A 17,658-nucleotide genomic window follows, 5' to 3' on the forward strand; every position below is an offset into this window, starting at 1 on the left:
TTTTAACTGCCCTCTCTCAAAAAATGCAGCTCCCTAACTAATACACCTAAACTCTCACCATAAGACATCCTTTTATGCTAAACAAATCATGTGACAATACACATCCATCCATTTTTTAATGGATTTATCCAATACCGGGTTCAACTGTCCCAAAGCGCGCGCACACACACACACACACACACACACACACACACACACTAAGGCCAATTCTCCAAGAAGCTAATTAACCTACCAGTATGTCTTTGGTGGGTTAAAACAGGAGCACCCAGAGGAAAACCACTTGAACACAGGGAGAACATACAAACTCCATGCAGATAGTACCCCAGAAATTGAACTCAGGGTCCTAAAGGTTAGCAGCAATGCTACCCACTGTACCACTACAATGCATATGCCCATATTTCATTCACTTAACAAATTATCCTGCACTCAGCAACTTATTAAACTTAAGGCAAAACTATTGAATTTAATTTAGTCTGCTGTTTGGCGACCTCTTGTAACAGGGTTACTTCTGTGTTTTTTATTAGCCCCCAGCTGCAAGTGTTTAGAATTTTGGGTGGATGATAAGCTCTAGCCAAAGAAGTAGTTCATGTTAACTGAAGTATTTATTCTCTCTCGATGAGTTAAAATATGTTTCATAATCTGCTTAGAAAAATGCTTCATTTAAAATGCAGAGAGCTCTTTAACTTTTATATTGTTTGTGATTATTTGCACTGTATTTAAATGTTAAGCCACTATTTATAAATATTTCACATTTTGTTCCTTCCTCTGTTTCTGTTCCTCTCCATTAGATTATTTTTAACTGCACTGTAATGTTCATTCTGCTTGAACAGAATAAAGAGCTCTGCTAATTGAATGTAACCTATTAAATCTGAAGAGATCTGAAGAGATAAAAGTAAACAAATTGTGAACCTTATAGATCCTTTTAAGTTTGATTCCACTGTATACTATGCTTAATGTTTTTAACTCTATATTGCTCAATTCTTACGCACTTCTGAGTTTTTAAGCTAATCACTAAACTTCTCTTTAATCTCTCTTTCAATTGCTACTATCTTTATCAAATTAAACATAAAGGTTTCAAATAGTTTCTATCATGGTCTTTAGGTTTTCCTTTATTTGTTTTGCATGTTCCGAGACCGAGAAAAGAAAGGTAGGATGCAAAAGTGCAAAGTGCAGATGTGTATTGAGTCTGAGGCCCTGCAGTTAGCTGTTCCGGATGCACACTGCAGTGGGATATAGGCACAGGCGTTTTAATGCATGGGCTTATCTAGGCTTCACCCCAGGGGCCCTGAATGATCAGGGGGCCTCTCATTGGCCAGGGTTTAAAAAGTTTTTTTTCACCCTAACGCCGATTGGCTGCTGTATCAGATGCACTTTTGACTGTTTATGGAATGTTACGTTAGAGGTATTTAGCAATGTCAGAGTTCAGGAGGTATGAGAGTGGGGCACAAAAACAGAAAGCGCAAAAAGAAAGATACGAGAGCAGGCGTTGACAAAAAAAAGATCCCCAAAATAACTGAATTTTTAACTCTACTGCCATCTAACCAAGAAAAGGGTGAGGCGTCCGTCTTTTATTAGCCACATCAGTTAGCCCACCAGCTATTGCTAGCCATGACGTACCGTTAGCCTTAGACCAACCACTAATATCTTCGTTAGTGACTAATACTGTGGCATCTGATGAGCAAAAAGAGCTGGGAGATGAGACCAGATATGAAGTAACAAATACGATGATGTTCCTGTCCACTATTTCTGCTGCATCTGCCCTTGTGATGTGGACAGCAGAGGACAGCATTAGCATCGCCCCACCGGAGCCACCAAACGCTGAACACCCTGATGGCAGCGTTAACTGTTGCCAGGAGATAGAAGAGTTTTTTTAAGTTTGTCCAGTCAATTTTTAACTTTTTTTCAAAGTCTACTTTAAGCTGGCAGACTTTACGCAGGGCTTCAGCCTAATGAGAAAAAATGAATTGAAATGCTTGATGCACTCTAATGCAACCAGAGCCCTCTGCCAGAACTATAGTAACATCCAGCAGGTGCTAAAGAGTATTACTAATGATAATTGTAAATTATGGAATACTATACTTTTATGATTTCAGAGGGTTGTGATTCAGACAGTTGAACTTGACCTGTACAAAGCTGTGGACCTAGTGTGTTCACTGAGAGACTCTGTGGCAGACCTCTTCAGTGATGAGTTTGAAACGAAAAAGACAGCCCGATGAATCTTTAGAACCAGAAAGTCAGTTGGCAGGCCATACTAGGTATTCACAGTAGTGATCGATAGGCTACTGTCAGAGCTAGACAGAAGATACCGCACATACCAGGATGTTCAGGAAAGCTTTGGGTTTTTGAACACATTGTCTTCTATTTCCGAGCAAGATCTCTGCTCATCTGCATTAACCCTTCAAAAGAAATTTATTTTATTTATTTATTTTTCACCTATGTTGGAACAGTAGTGCAGTGTTTTTTTCCCCATGCATTGTTAATGAGAAATAATCACTTGATAGGCTGTAGCTTTATGTAGACCTGGATATGCTGTTTTGGATCCGCTGATTGTTTATCTCATAAGTCCATGTTGGGAGTGCCTACCCCTTTGGTTTTCATGCTTGTTATGACCTGTGTAATTTGTCCATGCAGGGAGGGAGCTGAATTGTGGTGTGTTGCCTCATACTGATTTTACAGATTTGGAAAAGGGCCACTAGTAGACCCATAGCCCCAGGGCAAAGACCAGGTTAAATCACCTCTGGATATAGGCTGTTCTTGAGTCTAGTGGTCCTTGCTTTAACAGTGCTGTACCATCTGCCAGAGGGTAGGGGGAGAACAGTTTGTGGCCGGGATGGTTGGGATCCATCAGCATATTATTCTTTTCTTTAAGAAAGGAAATTATTTTTTCAGAAATACTTTTCCTAATTTCCTGTTCTGCTCTAGAAATTGTATTAGACATCTGACATACAGTATTGTGGGAGTATGTAACAGTTATTTTGTTAAAGCTGATACGTTGGCTTTTGTTTAAGAAATAGCTTAATGAGATCTTTGGATTAATTAACTATTTCATATAAAACAGGCGAGAGACACTAGGTGGCCTCTTGTTTGTAACCTTTCTCATGTTCTTGTTCTTTTGATACTAAAGCACAGTCTCTACACAGCACATGGAGAGAAATGGGATGGAAACATGGGATGGAAACAATCATGCAATGTGGGCTGTAATTACATCAAGTTAATTTTTAATGATGGTCAGAAGGGTAGAACAAATCAGATAAAAAGTTGTGACAAAGCTGTACGAACCTGATAGGCAACTGTAGAGACCATTTTGAGGTATCCATAGAACTGAAAATTAGACAGAATGTGATCTTGAGGTTGTTTCTTTATTGCACAGTTCAAAGTACACATATGTTGTTCTTCCACATACAGTATCACTTGTTTCCATATTTTGGTTGCATCACAATAGGTTTGGTATTGCAATACATAAAGTCAGTAGGCCAGTATCATATGAAAATATGGTATGCATTATATTATGCAGCATTATAAAAGATAAGGATTTTTAAAGTCATGTTGTTCAATCAGTTGTTGCATACAAGAGAAATATATTTACTGTATGTATATAGGGTTGTGTATAAGAGAAAGAAACTACAGGTTCGAATAATATAAAACCCTACATATAAGGAGTCTTCCTTAGCAAAATTTACAGCACCTCCAAATAGGCATCATCAAAGATCCTTTAGATGTGTAGTGTGCTCTCTGAAGGCACCAGTTCTGTAGGGTTTGGGCAATTATTAATTGTAGCAGTAAATCACAAAATTGATTCTTTTGATGGCTTTAGAATCCAACCATGCGATATAACTCAAACAACGCACACACACAGGTACTAATACACGAGGATACATTTATTAATACATAGAATATGCATGTAAACCTAACAGATCGTATCAAGAGGGTTATCAGAATACAAAAGGTATATATTCAGTCAGTTACAAAGTGTTACACATATCAAGAGGACATACGTTCAGTATATCATTCATTTAGACCGTTTCGTAAATGAATTTGGTTATAACTTCTACATTAGATACTCAAAACAAGTACATAACTCTTAGGAATTAAATTGATATCAACTAGTTGGGATAACAATTAAATTCTTGAGCTGTAATGCACTGAAGTTGAATACTCATCCAATCTCTGGGGATTCAGCTCTCTGGCTCCGTGCCAGGCTGTGCTGTGCGGCTTGCGACGGTGCGCTGCTGATGCTCACTGACCGGCTAGTTAGTGTTTAACTAGCACAGTTTGTGCACAGGAGAAAAGATGACTGTGGGTCTCAGCAGGTCAGGAAGAGGACCGGTTCATTCCTGATGAAGTGCTAGTTCTGAATAGTGATTCAGCTGTCCACAGTTCCGACCTGTTCAAGAGGCTTGCTGCTGATGCTAACCTCGGGTGGATCCTCTGGTTACTCTCTGGCAACCTCCGCTCTCGACTCTTCGAACAAAGGAAAGTTCTGGCACTCGGACACACTGGCCGTTCCGTGGTTGTCCGGGCTGAGTCTCAGGATGGTCAGGAGGCGCTCTGCAAGAATGTCCTGCCCTTGGGAGCCTTTCTGCTCCTGGGCTGTCCTGCCCTGGAATTCTCCTTTTTAATTCTCCTTTTCAGAAAAGTCCACCACAGTCTCTCTCTGTGTTGCCTGTTTTTACCTGGAGGAACTTCAGCTTGTTCATTGGCTGAAAGTTCCATGGGCATCAGAGTCCCACGTGGGTTACTCGGCCCTACCAGTCCCTGATTGGTTGATCAAGGTGAGATATGAGCCACTTACTCCTGACACTTAGGAATGCAGTCCAGATGTCCATCTGGCACTCCCTAGACAGATAGGCGCCAATGGATGACCATTGATCATGATAGCCAGGCTTAGCTAAGTGCATCCCCCTTTGGGAGCTGTCCCTTATCAAAAGAAAACATCTTTAAATCAGCCTGCATGAATAGTTTCTCTGTGGCGGCACCACAGAGATGAACAGAGAGATGAGGCCTCATTTGGGAAAGCACAGCAACACTTAATTCTGTCTTATTAATAAGCCTCGCCCCTACAGATGGATCAATAACTTTAGTTTATTACTAAAATTAGCTCAGCCCTAAAAGAGCCCAACATTCAAAGGACACAAACCATTTAATTTCACTTATTTGTCCAATTGAGCTGATTATTCAAACTCTGTATAGCAGATGAAAATTGATCAATTCACTATGTTTTTTAAAATGTTGGCTTTAGTGCAAATTAATCAACTTATACTGTGAGACAGCTTTGTATTTAAATTATACCAAAATATTGAGATTATATAAAGAGGAAGATTGTGCTGTTGGTGGAGTTAGAGGTAGACTTACAAAAAACCCAATTTGAGTACTATTAATGTTAAGGTTACATTAGAAATGATTAACTAAAGATTAAGTTAGTTCCAAACAGACCTTTAAATCAGTGTAATTTTTCTCCTTGTAACAGATTCCTCCCTTATAGGTAGCACAGCAAGGGAATCTTCTTATACAAACACGAGGATAAGGAGATTAAACAGCCCAGGGAAACACCCGGATGTTACTCCCTAGCCACCCCAGTGGTTTACATATACTGCATTTTTAACTGCTTGTTCTCACCCCTGCAGCAGTGGAAAATTCTCTGGTCAGTTCGGTGTGGCTGGTCTCACTCTTACCCGTCTTCCTTTTTACCAGTGAGCCAACACGGAAATGACTGAGGCTGCTACTAGACCAAACAAGTCTTTACCAAACTCTCACCCCAAGATCGTTTAGAACTTACTGCCCAGTGTGACTGTGAGGGTCTTTTCAGAAAACCTCTGACTCTTTTCACTCATGGGAAAACAAGGAATGTATCCTTGGGACTGTGGCAATGCTACCCTCTGGTAGTTCAAACTTGTAACTACAGTCCTAGGTTGTTTACTTTGCTACATTTTTCTATACTCAACTGCCTCATACTGAATACATCCCTTAAACAGTACTTCGACAAGGCTTAGGTAGGACCAAAAACCCACTCATGTCATATGAGGTCAAGATTAACACACTACTATTAACATTATACATCTCTAACTTCAGTAGAAAAGTAATCCTAACCCTACCTCAACCTCAATCTGCCTCATTTCCATAGAGCTTTAAACCTTAATTCCACTTGATTGCACTACTGAGTTGATTATTCAAAATCTGATTGCTGTAAGCTTTAGTTTCATTTGATTGTACAACTGAGATGATTGTTGAAAATATGACTACAGAAGAGCTGAAATGTCACTTTAATATGGTCGGTAGCATGCCTGTTTATTTCATAATATTCATAATTCATAATCTTACCCTTTGAATCAATGGTGTATTTGAATTATACTAAATGTTGAGATTGCATGAAGAGAGACTTGTATTGTTGGTTTGGGTTAAGTTTAGGTTAGGCCAGTAGGGCAGAACTTGTCATTTAAAGGTTATATGATATACTGTGAGTTCTAGTAATGTTATTTTTATGCAAGAAAATCTTAAGAGAGTGTGAGGTTAATGGTTCTCCTTATTCTATTGGCACATACTGAAAATCTGCTTAAAACATGATATCTAGGAATCTCAGGATAGGACCAAAATACCACTCATTCATTATATGTGTTCCATAATAGATAATCAATAATTATTATTTGTATCTTTAAGCAGAAATTTAAGTCCCTAAAACAAGACTTCAAGAATGGTCATTGTAGGACAAAATTACTGTTTCACCAATGAACATCATCCAAATTAAATCACAGTTGTGTTAGAAGTACAATGTCTGTGCAGCACAGACCACTGTGAAAACAATGTCAATTTAGAGGTAAAGTTATAGGTAGGAATCAATTACTATAGTAAATAAGGATGAGATGTTATGCCAGAAAGTAAATTAGGAGTCAATTGAGGAAAACACATGTGAATGAAAGAACAAAAATGGATAATCAGTCACTCCTGGAAAAGAATAAATGAGCTAACAACCAGATCTGTGAGCAGTTAGCACTCTTTTCTCTCCTGCAGTAACAAGTAGAGAGATGGGTGTTGAAGTATTCAAGAAACATAGGATATTGAGTGAAAATATATATAAACAATATTTTAGTCAAATAGTAAAAAGAACAGGGGCATGGTAGAGGAACAATAACTTTAACAACAATGGGAAGTCAGTTTAACAACATGAGACTCCAAAACGTAAGGAAAAATAAGAAAGGAAGACAACTACCCCATCTAGTCATTTTAGCCCTGATTGTAGCAACTAACACACCTAATATCCCTAATATCTGGTCTTATTTCAAGAAACATGGATGAGAGCCTTGGATGGACACTTAGCTGCTAAGTACTAAACAAGCTAGATGGACCAAATAGCTACTTTTCATTCATAAACAGTATTATGTTTTATGTTCTCATATTCCATCTTTTCCTTAGCAACACAACTGTATTGCTCAACAGACTAGATAAAGGTTAAATTATTGAACTGAGCTTGTTTTCAATACTCAGCTGTGCAGTACATAGTGCCTAGAAAATGACTGTATTTCATTTAGCACATTTCTAATTTAGAGGTAGTGTCCAACCTGTGTCCTCTAAATATCTCTACTTCAAATGCTGTCTACAGTATCTGTTCTCCTCTTGCTCCTCAGTCACCTACTAGGGGGGTAAAGAGGTTTGGAGCTTCAGTCTTTATTACAATTTTTTCAGTTTCTTTGCATGATACATTTGCATTGCCCAGATTTTGCCTGGAATAGATATCTAATAAATTACAGGCTCAGTCATTTGTAGCTAAGATATATTTTAATAGTCTTTGCCATTCCTCCAGAAATTTGCCACAACAATAGTTATTCATGACTAGATTTTAAAACTTATTTGCAGGATTGTTTTTATTACGTCATACGTTCTGTGTCATACGTACTTCTTCCAATGTGTTCGCTTCAGCTGGGTGTGAACCATACAGATTCCTTGTCATCTCTATCAGAAATGATGCAATGTCAGTAAATGGGTCTGCAGGCTGCTCCTCTCAAGTATCATTTAGCCATGTGCAAAGGAGTGTGGAAGGGTCTTCCATATAGGAGCTCAAATGGAGAAAAGTAATTGGATACCTAGAGTGCATTTCTGTTGATAAACAAATTCCAATCCCTGCCCCATCTCTGAATAGTATCCTCAGCATCGTGAACAAATTCTAATTAAACCTTCATCTACAAGGCAATCTGTCTGTGGATGATATGCAGTTGTTTCTGTAACTTTCATGCCTAGTATGATGCACAATTACACTCTAAAATATCATCTGCACTGCATGTACTGTATATAACAGTTAAATGATTTAGATTGGTATTAAACCACTATGATCAGTCACTAGCTCTCACTATAAATTGGCACTCTATTGTTTATTGTTAATCAGATGTACTGTAGTTACAAACACCTACATTCATAGCTTATCAAAATAAATTGGGCTTTGATCAGTTACAGCAGAAGGAGTCCTGTGTGCCCTGGAATACTGATACTAACACAGTTAGCAATAGACATTGAAGCTGTGGAATGCCTGTCTTATTTTCTAATGTTCTATGCATTCCATTTAGAACTCATTTGAACAGTTCCTTCTCTAATTACTCATTAGTCCACAAGTTGTCAGGAGCTTTTGTCTAATTGATTATAAGGGCATGAAAAATTCCACCTTGTATATGGAAAACTGGCACAAATCTGATGTTGCCTAAGAGGAAACAAAGGTGTATTCAGTCTGTAGGAAGTGATGCCAGGCAGGAAGTGATACACATAAAATAAACATAATAGTTATGACAAAGACTTCAAAACCTAAACTGCATATTGTTATGAAGTGGGTTTCAGAAGAAAAAATATCTTTGTCTAGGATTTCAAGAGACTGCTTCACTGCAAATTCAGTTTCTCACACCAAACATCCTCAAACCCTTTTTTTACACACATACAACAAACAAACAAACAAACAAACAAACAAACAAACAAACAAACAAACACAAGTACTTAACTATCACACACGTAAATCATTAGCACGTATAGATATATACATAAAAAATGTATATAAAATCCAATTATGTCAAAAACATTTAAATTAGTTGTCATATCTTTTACATGTGTTGTAGTGAAATGTAGACCTTTTCTGATCAGATTTTCATTTATGTAGTATAAAGAAGTACAAGTTACTGTTCTCTCTATTCCATGGTAGTGACTCACAGCATGCATACACAGTACATACACATGCACATTCCAAACAAACCTGTTCCTTTTAGTGACTGCAGTTCCTTTTTGGCTACAGTTATTACAGTTTAGTGAGCATGCAAAAATGAAGGAAAAGCCAGAAGAAAATTACACAAGCTAATCAGTGCTGACAGTCACAGGGTTGGAGTCTGGACCAGCCTGTCAAGTCTAACAGAATTCAGTTGATGGCAAAGATGACCTATTTTTCCAATGGTGGTCATGAATTGCCAGTTGTTCATCTGCTTTTCTTACTGTACACTGCCAGACCCTCTTATATATTGCTTCCTTGTTAGTGTAGTCAGCAAATGAGAAGCTGAGTCTTATCAATACAGGACAGTTGTATCAGACAAAATATTTTTGTGATGCCAAAAAAAATAAAATCATCAGCCACATACATACTGTACATATAATGTGAATCTATGGCTAAGGAGAGGCATTTTATTTAAGTAAACAAAACGAAATATTTTAAAGTACCTTTGGCAATTTGAAAATAAAAAAAACAAAATAATATTTAGAATTGGTTGTGTTTATCTGTCTAAATTTGCTTTAGCATCCTGCAAGACCATTTAATGGTATGGCTGCCACAGTATTATTTACAGAATAAAAACACAGTTTTAATTATTGACATTTATATCACTCTGATGCATCATTCAGTTAGTTTATATTTCACAGACCATTTTGACAAGAATATTGAGTTAGGGGAAACGTATAATCATGACAAATGCCCTGAGGTTGTGATGCTATTTATAAACAGTAGATCCTTTCAGTAAAGCACACAACATCCTTTGTAATCCTTTGTAATATGGACAAAAAATACTATTTAGAAGACTACTGTGGTTTTCACTTAGAATCAGCAATACAATACAATAATATATTTCTTAACCTATATCTAACATTAAGGAAATTACACTAGGAATATGATTTACAGTATATGAATACATTAAATGGGTTTCTATTGCTGTTTATGTACTGTAATTGGATAAACCTATACCAGTGCTCCCCATTAAAGAACAGCACATTCTGTTGGTCCTCATATAAATATAATCTAAAAAAATGAATGTGTTTTATATCATTTTAGACATAAAAGAACATTTTTAATAAAGATTGTAATATTCTAGGCAAAAGAAGCAAGAACAACAGAAAAAGTGGATTAACCAGCTAATGTGACAAGAGAGCTGGCCACATGGAAATAAAGACACAAAACAAATTGTAATAAAGATCTACATAACAGGAAATGCAGTAGAAGTGGAGTAGGGTTCCTACTTGTCAGCAGGCATGGGCCTTAGAATACATACTTTTCACACGCTGCCTAAAACTTGCAGTTTCTTGACAGCATTTTATATGACCTATGGCTGCATTTTCGTCTAAGGTCACAGTTTAATTAGAGGTAAGAGGAACATCTTTACTACCATTTGCTAGTGTAGAGGCAATACTGATAAGTACAATTGAATGCAAAAGGTTACACTTAGATAACAATTCACAGACCTCTTTTAATAAAAGCCTTTGAATGTAGTTAAATAAACATTTACTGTATGTACTAGTTCACTTTCCACAGTAATGATGACAATTAGAGTTTATTAACTCACTGGTTAACATTTAGAACAGAGTACCAATTGTTAGTCTTGTGGCTGTATTTCACAAATATATTTGCACAGACATTTTATATGATGTTTTATAAAATGATTTGAAATGATTTTTTTGGCTATTCTTTTGATTATACAGTAATTTGATTGAACTACAGTATCAAATTTCTAGCTAAAACTAGCAGAAATATCCAATTTCCATTTAAAATACAATCATAGCACCGACTGCTGTGTTGTAATGTTTTTCCACTTCTAGGTTTGATTTTTTTTTACAAAAAAGTATAGGTAATTATGGAACACATATTTCTGAGTCATTTATTTACTATGATCACCCACAAGACCAGTTAAAGTTTGTTAGGTTTGTAGTGTGCTCTCTGAAGGCACCAGTTCTGTAGGGTTTGGGCATTTACTGGGACAATTATTAATTGTAGCAGTAAATCACAAAATGATTATTTTAATGGCTTTAGAATCCAACCATGCGATATAACTCAAACAACGCACACACACAGGTACTAATACACAAGGATACATTTATTAATACATAGAATATGCATGTAAACCTAACAGATCTTATCGAGAGGGTTATCAGAATACAAAAGGTATATATTCAGTCAGTTACAAAGAGTTACATATATCAAGAGGACATACGTTCAGTATATCATTCATTTAGACCGTTTCGTAAATGAACTTGGTTATAACTTCTACATTGGATACTCAAAACAAGTACATAACTCTTATGAATTAAATTGATATCAACTTGTTGGGATAACAATTGAATTCTTGAGCTGTAATGCACTGAAGTTGAATACTCATCCAATCTCTGGGGATTCAGCTCTCTGGCTCCGTGCCAGGCTGTGCTGTGCGGCTTGCGACGGTGCGCTGCTGATGCTCACTGACCGGCTAGTTAGTGTTTAACTAGCACAGTTTGTGCACAGGAGAAAAGATGACTGTGGGTCTCAGCAGGTCAGGAAGAGGACCGGTTCATTCCTGATGAAGTGCTAGTTCTGAATAGTGATTCAGCTGTCCACAGTTCCGACCTGTTCACGAGGCTTGCTGCTGATGCTAACCTCGGGTGGATCCTCTGGTTACTCTCTGGCAACCTCCGCTCTCGACTCTTAGAACAAAGGAAAGTTCTGGCACTCGGACACACTGGCCGTTCCGTGGTTGTCTCAGGATGGTCAGGAGGCGCTCTGCAAGAATGTCCTGCCCTTGGGAGCCTTTCTGCTCCTGGGCCGTCCTGCCCTGGAATTCTCCTTTTTAATTCTCCTTTTCAGAAAAGTCCACCACAGGCTCTCTCTGTGTTGCCTGTTTTTACCTGGAGGAACTTCAGCTCATTCATTGGCTGAAAGTTCCATGGGCATCAGAGTCCCACGTGGGTTACTCGGCCCTACCAGTCCCTGATTGGTTGATCAAGGTGAGATATGAGTCACTTACTCCTGACACCTAGGAATGCAGTCCAGATGTCCATCTGGCACTCCCTAGACAGATAGGCGCCAATGGATGACCATTGATCATGATAGCCAGGCTTAGCTAAGTGCATCCCCATTTGGGAGCTGTCCCTTATCAAAAGAAAACATCTTTAAGTCAGCCTGCATGAATAGCTTCTCTGTGGCTGCACCACAGAGATGAAGAGGGAGATGGGGCCTCATTTGGGAAAGCACAGCAACACTTAATTCTGTCTTATTAACAAGCATTGCCGCTACAGGTTGTTCCCACCTCTAAATATGATTTTGTTTGTGTCAGTGTCTGCGTTGGGTCTTGAATGATACTTAATACCAAGCTACACTGTTTGCCTAGGCCCTGTTTTGTATTAGATGATGGGTCACATTTTAACACGATTTTTGTCAAGGCTTCTCACTTAAACATAGCAATTAATTAAAACTGCATTGATTTGTGCTCTAGTTATAAAGCAATATAGCGTAGGTGAGGAAACCTTGAGCATAACTACTGTATTGCTTATTTTAATAACAGGTTTCATCCAGTTTAGATTTTTTCAGACGACAGAAATGCTGAATCACTCTATCTTTAGTTTTGTGTTTTTTAAACAGAAGTAAAGACAATTTTGCTGACCTTTTATGGAATTCTTCCTATTTGTAAATAGTTTTATAGAAGTTGAGCTTATGACTCAGGTACAAGAGCTATATTTTACTCTTGATAGTACCTAGTCTTTCCCAGTGAGGCTTCTTCTTACACTGTATCTGTTATTCCAAATTTATTTCACTTTGTCATGAAACTTGTTCCAAATTTCTGGATTAGAAGGTAGTCTCATATTTATACAAATAAAGCATTTTTATTAATGTTTCCCTCAATTATTTTGTTTTCAGCTTTTACAAATGAAACATTTTGTTAGTCACAAGTTTTTTTTACAAGGATATGTGAAAATCAGGTTAACATTATCTGTAACCAAGGAATTTAAACACACCTGAAATAGGTCTATGTTTTCTCTGGACAGTGTTTTACTGTTTTGAAAGGATATTGTTCAAATTATTTTTCCAAGAGTGAGAAAATACTGAATAATAATGATAATAATAAGCAGCATATAAAGTTCCTTGTCACTGTACCTAGTGAAAAAGAGAGAAAATACAGTAGTAAATAGAAAAAGAAAAACATTAAAAAGAACATATAAGATAAACTTAAGAGCAATCAGACATAGGACCTAGTAAAAAGGTGAATTTTAAGTTTAGATTTGAAGAATTTGTCTCTCAAAGAGTCCATAACAAAGGAGCAGTAACAAAACAGCAAGGCCACCATTTAGATTTAGTCCCAGGTACAGTGAGCAAAGGATCTGGCTCAACTGAACGGAGCCTACTGGAGACAGTGTAAATATGAAGCAGCTCAGATAATTAGGATGGAGCCAGATTATATAAGGGCTTAAAATAAGTAACAAGATCTTATATTGAATATGTGTCTTTATAGTCAGCCAACATAGAGATTTAAGTGTAGGAGTAATATGCTGCCAAGGTCTGGTGGGAGTTAGAAGTCTAGTTGCAGAGTTGTAGGGATTTTGCAAATTACTGAGAAGAGTCTTCAGGAGCCTATAAAGTAAAGAGTTGCAGACATCAAAACTTTATGTTATAAATGTGTAAATCAAGCACCCAGCATCAGACATTGACAAACTTGCCTAATGCAGCAATCTTGTCAGTATTTACTATTTAGCTTCAGGGAATTTGATATCAACTGGAGCATGATGTCAAACCAGATAAGAGATAAGTGTCAAAGGTGGAAGATCAGATGTGGAATAGGTTTTAACAAAAATCTGAGTGTCATCTGCATAACAGTGAAATTGAAGACCATGTTAGTGTATAATTTGAGAGGAAGCATATACAGTATATATAATTAACAACAATGGATCTAATGAAGACTTAACCCTGCGGCGCACTGTTATTGCCTAGGGCCAATGGTAGATTTATGAGGACCAAGAATAAAAAAATGAAGAAGACTGCTAACGGCCTTAACTGATCTTTTAACATGAATAATAAAGACACCATAGATTAACAATAACAACGAAAACCTTGATGCAGCCAATTGTATGAACGGGGTGAAATTATATATAGGAATTTGAAAGAATAGTCAATGGTAGTCAACAAAAATGCAAAACATATAAAAGCTACTGTACTGTATATAAAGAATTAGATTTAATTCTAAAACACACAGGATTTGTAAATTGTGTAGTGAATAATACAATTTAAAATAGATTTGCATTGTAAACACTGTCCATTGAACCTGGCAACATGTTACATTCCATGATATTTATATTGAGGCTGAATATAATTCATTGTGGGAATTAAAAGTCAGTTACAGATGCAGCCATTCAAAATGCGCGGTACAGACACGTACCAGAGGTAATTGGCTACGGAGTCGCGCATCGTGACGCAAGATGACGTGGGGTACCGCGGTACGTGATTGGTTGACGGACAGGGGCACTCGTGGTCCGTTGGTCTGTCGTAGAAAGATTTACAGTAAACGTCTTAACTGTGCCTGTTTAAGTATTGAATATTCATATGGAATTTTACCACTGAAGGGAAATCTTAGTAGCTCAGCATAAAAAGAATAGGAGCATACTGCAACGCGTGTGAAGGCCATAAACGATATTAATTTTGGAACTTAAACATACAGTATATGGCTGGTCTCGGTACTTTAAAGAAAACATACACACCAGTATTCCATTTCTCCCTAAACATTTTAAGCATCGAAGTCTTTAACTAACATGATACCGGAGTCAACAAGCATACTTTTAGAATTTGATTAAAGGGGAATATAATATGAAATCGCGTATCTCAAGAAATTAATAACGATATAATTATATTCATGTTGCAAAAAAACTGCAACGGACATAAAAACTCCCTTGCTTTTAACAGAGCGTTCCATAATTTCTAACTACGAAAATGATTTAAACTGCGACACTTATCATTCAACCAGAGCTCGAAATATCACAAGGATCCTCTAGAGCACAGCAAAGACTGTATTTAAAGAATCGCGTATCTCAAGAAAGATATAATTATATTCGTGTACTGCGACAGGGCTGTGTAGGGCTGTTTCACCTCTGTCTTCATGTGACTCTATTCAAAAGCTATTTAGCAAAGAGGGGATGAGAAGAGTGACAAACTAGTATACAGTACAGTACTTCAGATCTTTTTTTCTGAACCGGGGAAAATCTGATCATGTTTCTCTATAACAATAATAAAAAACATTGCCACACCCGGACTGTTAAACCAACGCATTAGCACGTCAAAGCCCATTGAGGAGCCGGGCGCAATAACTGTTTTGTCCCTTGATTTACTGATCTGCATTAATTACAGAAATCGAGTTCCTCCTCTTTGCAGACGAACTGGTCCTGCTGTCGCCCACAGAACAGAGGCTGGAGCAGCACTGTCAGACCTGGGCGCAGACAGTCAATCTGGACAAGACCAGAGTTATGGTTTTCCAGAAAAAAAGCCAGACCCCCATTAGTCTTCCTGAGATCGTCGGATTATGAACGAATAAAAGCATCTTATTAAAAACGCGTTTGCTTTTGTCTGGGTATTTACTTTGTAATCTGTGGTTTACATCTACTGTATTGTTTTGAGATGCCACTTTTAAAGGTGATATGTAAAATAAAGTTTTTTATTATTGTTATAGAGAAACATGATCAGATTTTCCCTGGTTCAGAAAAAAGACGATTAAAATCTGTAATCTTTCCACTTGTATGTCATCTGAAAATACAAGAAGTTTCAGCTTTGTGCTAAGACATTAACGAGTACAACCCCCCTCTCTGCGGGAGGGCTGGCTGTGACGAATTAAACCGGTTTCACAGGTACTTTTGCAGATCTAAATTGCTAATACTACTGGATTTTGGAGAGCCACAGTTTTTTGTGGATTTCATCCATATGCTGACTTGCTCTAAATAACATTTATTTTCATTCTATTAACCATTGAGTAGTTTATTACAAATGTGTATCTCCAGGATTGAACAGTATTTATCACTGATCTTACTTGGTGCCTACTTCAAAATACTTACAATTTAAGTAACAGAGAATTTTATATAGCTTTTATGTCTTAATCCATGTAGGAAATTTGGATTGGGTAAGATTTCATTTTATTATTTTAAAAAAATGTAAATATCACATATTACCTCTGTTGTTTACTTTTCATTAAATATTGTTCTAATAATGTACAGCACATGTATGTTATGTACAGTATAATGTGTTTGCTCTATTTATAAGAATAAGAGTTTTATATAACAACATAATTAACAATACCAAAATGTAAGGGATATTACATTCTAAGTTAAGTGATTTTGTATAATGCATCACTATGACTTGCAGAATATTTTTACAATGTCTATTTACAAAAGGCTTTTCATGTTAAGAAGAAATGCACAATAACCCCTAAGGCTAAGAAGGAACAATGTGCTCTCTGACTATGTTAAAACTAAACAGCAAAAATAATAGAAAGCTGTCTTTCCTTCGGAGCTAAGAAAACTGATGAGGATAACTGCTTGTGTAATCTTAAAGTCTATTTTTGGTTATTTCACAAGTCACACCATTAACTGAATAATGAGACTGGAGGACAGATTTCTGTATATTTTAAGTAAGTTATTCTTAGAAATATCAGGACATACTGTATTTGTTTTAATTACTCTCCAACTGGTCAAAAGACAATCCTCTCAGCATGAAACCATGTACAGTATACTGTCAGATTCTAAGTATAAAGCTGTTAATGAATCTGGAATTCATTAAACTGAGCAAAGGTGATTACAAATTACTTTTTGCTCTCTCTTGAAGAAAGATTAAAGTGGGTGATTTAAATAAAACGGTTAAAATGTTCCTAATGTGGGAAGTTAAACTTATTAAACATTTGTGTAACACTAGACCATTTCTTAAATAATAAATATTATTAAACATCAAGGCAGGGTGTATGAAACATTGAAACATTATCTTTAAAAACACAGATACAAATACATTTTCCCTACAAGGTTTAATAAGCTAGATTTTCTAAAACGTAATTATTAGCATCCTGGATATTAATATTATTAGATTTGCAATGTTCAGTCTTTAGTACAAATTATTTTATCCCTTGTCATTTTGTAATATTTCTTCACAAGGCTTGCATTACAACTGATCAAAAGTTCCCAAATGCTTTTTTGCAATTTGGGAATATTTTTTATAATATTATCTTTTTTTAAAGTTAGCTGGGTATTGTAATGCACTCTACAGGACATAACAATGTGCATTTCTTTTAAAACTATTCATTATTTCCCATAAAAATATGTTCTGCCTTGACTTGACTTAGAAAATCCCTCTTGGTTTCTAAAGATTTCTTATTCTGTTCATTAACCATGAGATATGGTGGAGAAACACTGGAATTCCTTTCTTCATATCCTGTATTCAAA

This window comes from Lepisosteus platostomus, chromosome 8, assembly GCF_059453375.1.
Source record: "Lepisosteus platostomus isolate fLepPlt1 chromosome 8, fLepPlt1.hap1, whole genome shotgun sequence".
Taxonomy (NCBI): Eukaryota; Metazoa; Chordata; class Actinopteri; order Semionotiformes; family Lepisosteidae; genus Lepisosteus; species Lepisosteus platostomus.